The sequence below is a fragment of the Ochotona curzoniae genome, unplaced genomic scaffold, assembly GCF_017591425.1.
Source record: "Ochotona curzoniae isolate NIBS_2020 unplaced genomic scaffold, NIBS_Ocur_1.0 scaffold_1852, whole genome shotgun sequence".
Taxonomy (NCBI): domain Eukaryota; kingdom Metazoa; phylum Chordata; class Mammalia; order Lagomorpha; family Ochotonidae; genus Ochotona; species Ochotona curzoniae.
Window position 1 is genome coordinate 16,469,785 of NW_024467087.1, and position 9,952 is coordinate 16,479,736.

Below are 9,952 nucleotides of genomic sequence, written 5' to 3' on the forward strand. Positions count from 1 at the left end.
TTATGTGGGAAAGAAAACTGGTAAATGAAGCATTAAGGCTTAGTTTCTTAGGTTAGCATTAGGGAAAAAAAATCACAAAATTGTTAAGATAAAAAAGTTATTTCTTCAAACACAAAGTATAAGAGCTCAAAAATCATTTGTGGCTTATTTTTTACTTTGTTAGCATTTAGAAAGTTTTCCAGTTTCTTTTGTATAAACGATTCATCATCACACAGTGATATCTTAACATGTTATCTTATTACCACACAAAACAATAAATAGCTAAGCAATGTGCTGAGCCATTTATTAGATCATAAAGGGGTAGAAAAATATTTTTAGAATAAATTGTTTAGGAAATTAGTCCAATTGTTCTATTGATTTATGTATTTGGTGGTTGAAACTGTCTCAGTAGTCAATATAATACTTCTGGTATTAAAGATTCTTCATTTTCTGAATTTTAGTCTTATGTCAGATTTTATTATTATTATTTTTTAAAGATTTATTTATTTCTATTACAAAGTCAGGTATACAGAGAGGAGGAGAAACAGAGAGGAAGATCTTCCATCCGATGATTCACTCCCCAAGTGGCTGCAATGGCCAGTGCTGCGCTGATTCGTAGCCAGGAGCCAGGAACTTCCTCCAGATCTCCCACACAGGTGCAGGGTCCCAAAGCATTGAGCTGTCCTTGACTGCTTTCCCAGGCCATAAGCAAGGAGCTGGATGGGAAGTGGAGCTTCCAGGATAAGAACCTGCACCTATATGGGATCCTGGCACATTCAAGGCAAGGACTTTAGCCGCTCGGCCACGCTGCTGGGCCCCATGTCAGATTTTACATCTTGATTTTCCTCTGCTTTCCAAAATAAAATGGAGTTGGATTGAATGCCTAGCTCTCTGGACAGAGCACAGATATGAGGTCTTTTCATTGTGGGGAGGGGTATACAGTTATGAAAATGTTGGAAAAAGGAGTCAAGCAAATATTTCTAACCCATAGAATATAGTTCTTAGTGGGTCCCTCTTGAGGCTTAACAGGTCATTTTAGCATAAATTAAAGGCAAATTTTCAAATAGCAGATAACAATTTATGGAGCTCATTACTCCCAAAAGTGAATGAGTCAAGAAACAATCTCAAAGGAGACTTAGATAAAGAATTTGCAAATCTAGAATAAACTACAGATTTCATAGAACTAATTTGTATCCCCAAATAATTTGTATTATTGTATCAAGACTATTAAGTTATTTACAGTTATCACTGTGTTGAATTAGTTTTACCATTTTATTTTCAATGCTCCTTAAATTTGTATCATGCAATGCAAATATTTCCCCACATTTGAATCTCCATCATTCTCTCCAAACTTATATACTATAATATTTAATTTATTTACATATATTTACTTTTTTATCAATTTCATGAAAGCAATTTTATACTTTCTACAGTTTTTTGTTTTAAAGTTTTTTGAGTATCATGTGAGGTCTTAATATGCTTATTGTATATTGTTCAATTCAAGTTTAGCACTAAGTATGTCTTCAAATATTTGTCTTGTCCCTTTTTTTAACATAATCTTACTGTGCAATGCAACACCAAAGCATCTTTCTCCTAACAGTAACGTAGTTCACCATTACCTTACCGTGCCTACTGCATATTCTTCCTGACCTTGGTAACCAACATTCTGTTAACAACTTCTGTGAGACTTGTTTTGTTTTTTAAGATTCCACATATGCATATATATATATATATATATACACCAGTTACTTTACAGTTTTGGAGATTTTGTTTTGTTCAGTAGTTGATATGGTTCTCTAAAATGTGTGTGTGTGGTTTTTTTTTTGTTTGTTTTTTTTTTTTGGATACCTGATATTATGTGAATGTAAGGTTTTGGAAATTTTTCCAGTCCTTGAATCTGCCTTAATGAGTGCTTCCTGTCCAGAAAATGCAAGTTGGTTACTTACTTGCTCTAAGCTTGTTCATACTTCAAGCATTTCAGTGATAGATGCTCATCACTGACCCCAAAGTTGAGGTTTCCGGAAGTTTAATCTTTGTAACTCTTTCATTATTAGATTGTTCTTCAAAACAGGTCCTTTCCAATTTGTAGTTGATATATTATTCAGAATGAAGTTCTAGAACTAGGTTCCATCTATGTGCACTGACTTGGGAGTAGACTTTCAGTTTTATCTGGTTCTGGGTCCTACCATGACAGACGTAGACTTGAACTCCAGTCCAAAATCCTATACTGATTTCACAGTGTCCAGTGATTGAACGTTACTCTACTCTATTCAAGATATAAGGGAGTGGTTTTTGAGGCTATACTTTAGCCCCTTTGCTAAGGAAAATCTAAGGCCTTGGTCTACAAAGGCTTGGGACAGGAGTCCTGAAGCCCTCCCAGTAATGATTTTACAGTTGTGGTTCTGGTAGTGTAAGGCATGGTGTTGTGTGTGTGTGGTGAAAGAAGGCTGACCCACAGTTTTTATTCCTTCATTCTTGCTTTCATTTTATTTAAATTATCGATTTTTGTTTGAAAAGGACATTTACGTAGAGTAGAGACAGAGAGATCTTCCATTTGCTGGTTCACTTCCAAAATAGTCACAATGGCTGGAGCTGGTCTGGTTGTAAGTTAGAAGCCAGGAGCCAGGAGCTTCTTCCAGATATCTCACAAGGATGTAGGGGCTCAAGAGCTTGAGTTGTCTTCCATTGCTTTCCCAGGACCTAAGCAGATAGTTGGATGGGAAGTGAAGCAGCTTGGAGTGGAACTGATACCCATATGGAATGCTGATTATTCAGATGAGCCTATTGAGCCACCGTGTCAGCTTTACTTGCTTCATTTGTTTCTTTGCTTCTTTCTTTCTTTACCTCCCTTTTCCTTACCTTCTTCAGTGCATCTGTTACAGTCAGGCACTGTGGCTTCTCATCTGACTTCCTTAACTCCTGTGAATGTGACTTGACTGTGGATGTTCAATTTGCTCTTTCTGTTGGGGCAAGAGGAGTGGAATGTCTTAGCCAGACATTTATCACCTTACACAGTTACTGTGTTTATATTTGTGATGTAAATGTGGTAAGAGTACTTAAGACCTATTCTTTTGACCACTTTCCCATGTACAATAGAGTATTATTAGTTACAGTCACTATGTCACACTTTTAACAGAGCATCTATTTTTCTTACCCAGTATTTTCCTGCTTTTCCTGCCTAGCCCTAGAAATTACTGTTCTATTGTTTCTATAAATTCAACTTCTAAGAATTCCATATATAAATCAGAAAATGTAATCTTTCTTAGTATTTCTTATTTTATGTGGTATAATTTCCTCCAGATTCTTCTACGTTACAAGTGGATGAATACTATTTTTATGACTGAATTATCTGTTTTTCAATGTCTATTTGCCACTTTCACTCTACTGTTTCCATGTCTTGGCTATAGTGAGTAATGCTGCAATGAAATTGTGGGTGTGGATGTTCAGACCCTGATTTCACTTCTTTTTCTTACATACCAGGACATGGGATTGGTGGATCATATAGTAGTTCTGCTTTAACTTATTTGAGGTGTAGCCATACTGTTTTCCATAGTAGCTATACCAGTTTCTCTATATCCTTGGCAACTTTGATCATCTTAACATTGAGTAGACTCTGGGTATAATGAAAACTTTCTCTGTTTTACATTTGGGTCTTCCACAGGCTGAGCTGTGTCATTTGGTTTAGGTTACTGGCTGGGCTTCTTGTCTGAGGTATACACCTTCTATGTAGCATAGCCTTGCAAACTGCTGGCTAGATAGTTCCAGATAGCATAACTGTTCTCACTTTCTGGCCAAATGGGCCACTGCGTCAAATTTGTGCATGGGTTGAACAGCTGGCTGGGCTCTTTGATTGGATAAAATCTCTAACACAGGTACAACTAAACTGCCAAGATCCAAGAACTGGTCATTGCAAGGCTGCCTTCCTTGTTTCTCCTAACTGATCCTAGGTGAATTCACAAAGTGTGTTCACACAGGATGAAACAGTAATGGACATTCTTGAAAGTGTCCCAGAACACTGGAGAAACTAGTCTCCTTTGAATCGTCATCTTCTTTCAACTATTGAAATCATCTGCCAGAGAATCTTCCTGTTTGGCAATGCATGGTTGATGGAAGGATCATGTACAGCAAATATAACCTTTCTTCTGTCCTTCTTAACGAAATGTCCTTGTATTTGAATTCCAAGTAGATGCTTTGGTCTCATCCCTGAAATGTGAGATCGTTACAGTGGCCATGGCAGGGCAAGGGTACTAGTATGTCTTTTTGTGAGGATAACTAGAGCCCAGGACCCCCTATTTTACCATCTTGGTGACATATATTCTCACTATTTTTTCTGATTCATTCATAATTTCAGAATAATCTGTTGCCTCCCAGAACATGTATAAGTTCTTTTACTTGTTATTTTACATTTGTTCTTTTTTTTTTTATTCCCTTGGAACTGAATGTTTATTTTGGTGTAGAAATTTTCAAAATTCCTGAATAGCTTTTTCATAATGTACATTTCCTTGATATTTTATGAAGATTCCTCATGATAGCATACTTGAAAGATAATTTTGATGCTTATATAGTTCCAATTTAATGTTTTTCCTCAGCGCTTTGACTGTATTGCTTTCTGTTTTCTCAAGGGTTCGCTTTTGTGGAGTAGAATCCTATTACCAGTTCAGATGTCCCTTGTAAATTACACATAACATTCCCATGCCTACATTTTGCTTCTTTTCTCTATCATTTCTTTAGATTGTCATACTACATATGTCTGAGTGTGCTTGGTGTATGCTGTCCATTCCAAATCAGAGGATACATACATTTTATTAATTTCAGCATTTTCTCAGCCATTATTTCTTTAAATATAGCCGTAATTTTGCTTTCTACATCTTCAGTTAGGCATACATTAAACTTTCTTGTAGTATCCACTGACTCTGAAATTCTATTTAATAGTTTCCTTATTTTGCGGCTTACTTTGGTTTTTATTTCTGCTTAATATGATTTTTTAATTTTCTTCCTTTGCAAAGCTACCTGTTTTTATCCTATATTGTACAATTATAATATCTGAAGTCTTTGAGAAAAAGTTTTTTCTTCTTGTTTCCATGCTAGCTCTAAGTATGTTTATGCTGCGGTTGAATTCATTCTGCATGAGTTCTGCGGATCTGTGCTTAATGATGCTTCCCTCAAAAGGGGCTTTTGTGTTTGTTTCTTCCAGGTGCAGAGTTGTTACCAACCAGAGACCTCTTTAATTTAACTTCTTGTTTTTCAGTTTCCTGAGAATGGTATAAATACAAATTGCAGATATAACTGAGGTTAGGCAGATTGCAACCAGTCTCCTGAGAGATCATTTTCCCACACCTGGAGTTACAGAGAGAGAAGCAGTTTTTTTGCTCATGGGCTTCCTTTGGCATCAGGCAAATATTTTTCTCCTGTTCAGTAAGGGGAGCTTCTCCCTCAAGGCTGTAGCAGGGGATTCAATTCAGACATCCTTCTTGCTCTTGATCTGGTCCAAGCCATATGTTATCAAGGGCATATATATGTTAATTCTTCAGATGAGTTTCTGGAATACTTAGCCTGTGAGCCAGCTTTATATTTGCATTTGATCATCACTTTGTCTTCAGTGCCTTTCTCTTGCATGTGCACTATTTGTTTTTCTCACCATTTCCCTGCCTTTTAAGATCTCTTATTTCCTATCATCTCAACCATGTATTTAAAATGGAGTGCATTGTAGCTTACCTATAATGAAGGTGGTTTGAAGAAGAACATTTCAGATTATCCATTCTGGTATGCTGATGAGAGCACAGCATGCCCTTTTAATAGGTATTCAATAAAAGCAGGCCTGATGTCAGAGATGAAACTTTTTTTTTTCTAAACTTATTTTTGGAGCCCTGTGATGGATTCCACAGGGAGAAAAGTCTTTTATTTCTTTTTCATAGAGTTTTCCCATGGAATTGTTGACAGATTCAGATGCCTGTATTATTGCCAAACAGCAACGCAAAGTAGTTTGGAGACATTGCTGTAGGACTTGTACACTGGGTCCACACACTCAACATACATAAAGTCAGTCACTACATTGGGGTGGTAGAAGAAAGTAGGCAATTATTTCAAAGTGTGGAGCAAGAAGACAAGGAGGTATTAATTAATTCCTGGGATTCCTGGAGAGTTATGTTTGAAGATTCTAATGTATTGAAATTGGGATTTAGAGACACATGATCAGTTCCACTTTTCCTTTGTTTGATTGGTGATGCAATGCTCTTTAGGGAATTCATGTTGGCATTGTGGCCTCCAGTATGTCTAGGAATTATATGAAAGTGGCATGGCAGTTACATTATACACAGTCCTGCAATTCCCTTACCCAAATTGCACTAAAATCTACACTGGCCACTGAGGTTCTTTTTTTTTTAAGAAGCAAATGATTGCTTGAGTCTAAGAACCAGTGGACCTCTCCCCTAAGTCAGTTCATGCATTTTTATTAAAAGCAGTCACAGAAACCTTAGGCTAAGGGAGGCTGACAAAGGGATGTTTCTACGTTATAGGGGTTCAATTTCAGTATCTAGGTCATTGCTCTGAGCTTAGCAAACAATGTTGTGAATGATTTAAAAATACCAATTATATCAATTATTTGTAGTATAATAAATACTGGTGAAAATAATGAATAATGCTTATTCTGTTTAAAATTATTTTAGTATTATTCATATTTTTACTTTTTAGTTTGGTTGTATAAGAAACTGGAATAAATGGAAGCTTCCTTCAGAAACTAGAAATATCTCCTGAGAAATTACAGCTCACTAGAAACAACTGTGTTACAATTGCAGCCATAAGGCAAACAGAGCAGGATTCCTCCGCAAAGCATGTGATATACTTGGCATCAGATGCTATGGTGCATAACTTTTTTATGCTTTTCATTGCTTTTGAGATTTTAGGGCAGTTATTCTCCCTCTGAAAAACCTGTAAAGAAGAAATTAGTAGCCCCTGACTGATATCTATTTAGGGCTAGCTTGGGCACTCACAGGTAGACCTTGACATTCTGTAGAACATAAAAATATTTTGCAAAATATTAATATCAGAAAGCATCAGACTGTCACAATGATAAGGCATGACAAAAAATCATCATTATGTAGAGCAATCATTTCTGAATGCAAACAAAACAAAGGGCTTCTAGCTCATAAGCAATTGCAGTTTTATACTTGCTGGATTTCAGTACCTCTTATTTTTTTAAAGATTTATTTTTATTATTTTTTTATTGGAAAGGCAGATATACAGAGAGGAGAGACAGAGAGGAAGGTCTTCCGTCTGATGATTCACTCCCCAAGTGAGCGCAACGGCCGATACTATGCCGATCCGAAGCCAGGAGCCTCTTCCGGGTCTCCCACGCGGGTGCAGGGTCCCAAAGCTTTGGGCCGTCCTCCACTGCTTTCCCGGGCCACAGGCAGGGAGCTGGAAGGGAAGTGGGGCTGCCGGGATAGAACCGGCGCCCATATGGGATCCTGGGCGTGCAAGGCGAGGACCCTAACCGCTTGCGCTACCGTGCTGGGCCCTCAGTACCTCTTATATAAAAATTAGTGGTATCCAATTTATAGAGATATTGTTGGTTATTGGGAAAGCCTAATATGAAGCAATCCAAGCTTATGCAAACTCTTTCCAGTAGTCCAAACCCTTTCACATCCTTTTTTCAACTGAAAATGCCCTCTTATTCTTCCATGATATGCCATATTGCAAAGAGCCAATACATTAAGTTTGTTCAACTGTGCTCAATTTGGCAGCACACATGCTAAAATTGGAATGACACAGAAAAGATTAACATGGGCCCTGCACAAGGATGAATGCAAATTTGTGAAGCATTCTATATTTTTAGGAAATGATTTAAGTCAAGAAGCAACCAATAGAATGGGAAAAAATCTTTGCACACTACACACGTGATAAGGTACTCATATCCAGGATTTACAAAGAGCTTCAGAAACCCAGAGTCAGTTAAAAAAACTGTGAAGAAATGGGCAAAGGAAATGACATTTTTCAAAAGAGCAGATTTAAATGGCTAACAGATACATGAAAAGTTGGCCAAGCTCCCTAGCCATCAGAGAGATACAAATGAAAACCACTTTGAGGTACCATCTAATTCCAGTGAGATTGGCCTACATTCAGAATTCTGCTAACAACACCTGCTGGCATGGATGTGGGGAGAAAGGTACCCTCCTTCACTGCTTGTGGGAATGTAGGCTAGTATAAGCACTGAGGAAATCAGTATGGAAAGGGCTTAGAGAATTGCAAATAAACTTGCCATATGACCCAGCTACCAACTCCTATGAATACACATAAAGGAAATGAAAACTGTTTGTAAGAAAGGGATCTGTATTCATATTCACAGCAGCACAATCTACAATAGCAAAGACATGGAAACAATCCAGATACATGTCCGAATGGGAGTAGTTAAAGAAACTGTGGTATATCTACTCCATGGAATATTACTCAGCCATTAAGAGGAATTAAATTATACCATTTGCAGCTAGATAGTCCCAACTAGAGACCATTATGCCAACTGAAATAAATCAATCCCAAAGGACAAATAGCATATATTCTCCCTAATATAAGGAAGCCATCATGCAAATTTTAAGTTCAATAACAGTTTCCATACTGTTTTTGCTGAATCCCATGTGTTTTGATGTTTTTTATTTCATTTTCATTTCTTCCAAATGGTTTCTTTTCTCTTGTTGAATTCATTGCTGGCTCATGGATCGGATGGTGTCATCATTTTACTCAAGAGGCTTTTGTGTGTTCATTATCCATGCGTTGATGATCCAGTGGCATGCTTTTTAGACTCCATGTTGCTGCAATTTTGTTGTTGCTTTAAATTCATACCTATTGTTGACTTTGTTTCTTGGCTTCCTTTAAGGGAATATTTAGTGATAGCATAGCAGAGACTACCTTATCCAGATGTGAAGATAAAATGCTACATGCATCCCTACTTCCAAATCAAAGGTGGACTCCCAGTGAAACTGTTGGAAACATGTAGACAATGGGATGCTGGACTATGTAACATTGTTTGTATGACCAATGTTGAGGCACACTTAAATAACAGATTGATAAAATCACAACTCCTTATGAAGAAATATACTATCGTAATAATATGGGGAAAATCATGGGGTGGGAATTTGTGGGAAGGGAGAAATCGCACACCTTATGGAACTGTGCCATAAAATTCAATTTAAAAAACAAATAAATTATTTTTTAGGAAGATAAAAAGCTTGTTCAACTATCGAATTTTTTCTTGTGTTCTTTTTGGTGGGCATTGACATACATTGACTATACATTGCTGCTGAGTAACACATGACTCAATTAGTTTATCAAAAAAAAAAATTAACATTGGGAGCACAGGTTACAATGGGATAGGTGTGAAATTTCCCTGCCATACCATTATAAACCATGCACGTAGTGATTGGAATGTGCTGGTACACTATCTGAAATGAAGAAAGAAAAACAGGCAAGGGTTACACTTGGTTGTTTTGGGAAGAATGAACTAATATCGTATTGGTGAACTTGTTATCTGGTATTCATTCATCCCTTTAGTGTGTTACAGCAGTATTCATAACTACTCAATTTTCATACAGGAAATTTTTCCAAAGAATGATGACCACTACTTCAGAACAGTATAGCTCCCTTCGAAGCAAAAGAAAGAGAAATTAGAATTACACATTTATGTTTTAGATTTCTGGTAACATAATCCCATGGGTTTGGTGAAACCAGTTTAATGTAAATGTGAAGTGTAACAAAATATGAGTTTGTGAGCCTTTCAGAGGAAGCAGGAAATTTGATGTGCTGAGATAGCAAATAGGACTGAGGAAGTCCGAGTTTATTTCCCAGCCTCAGAGCACTCGGCCTGGATTTGTGAAAATGTTAAGAATGATGAATGAGCTGTAAATAGAAGATTTCTCTGACTGTGAGCCATAAACAACCATAAATGGATTAGACTGAACAGCTGGGAGCAAAATCGTGGGCA

The 9,952-nt window shown here is 37.0% G+C and overlaps 1 non-coding gene across 1 annotated transcript; it reads left to right on the forward strand.

Moving 5' to 3' along the window:
* The first annotated feature begins 7,705 nt into the window (after nucleotides 1-7,705).
* Nucleotides 7,706-7,811, forward strand: LOC121169564. Its single transcript, XR_005885868.1, has one exon. It is a non-coding gene; the product is annotated as a U6 spliceosomal RNA (small nuclear RNA).
* Nucleotides 7,812-9,952: the final 2,141 nt, after the last annotated feature.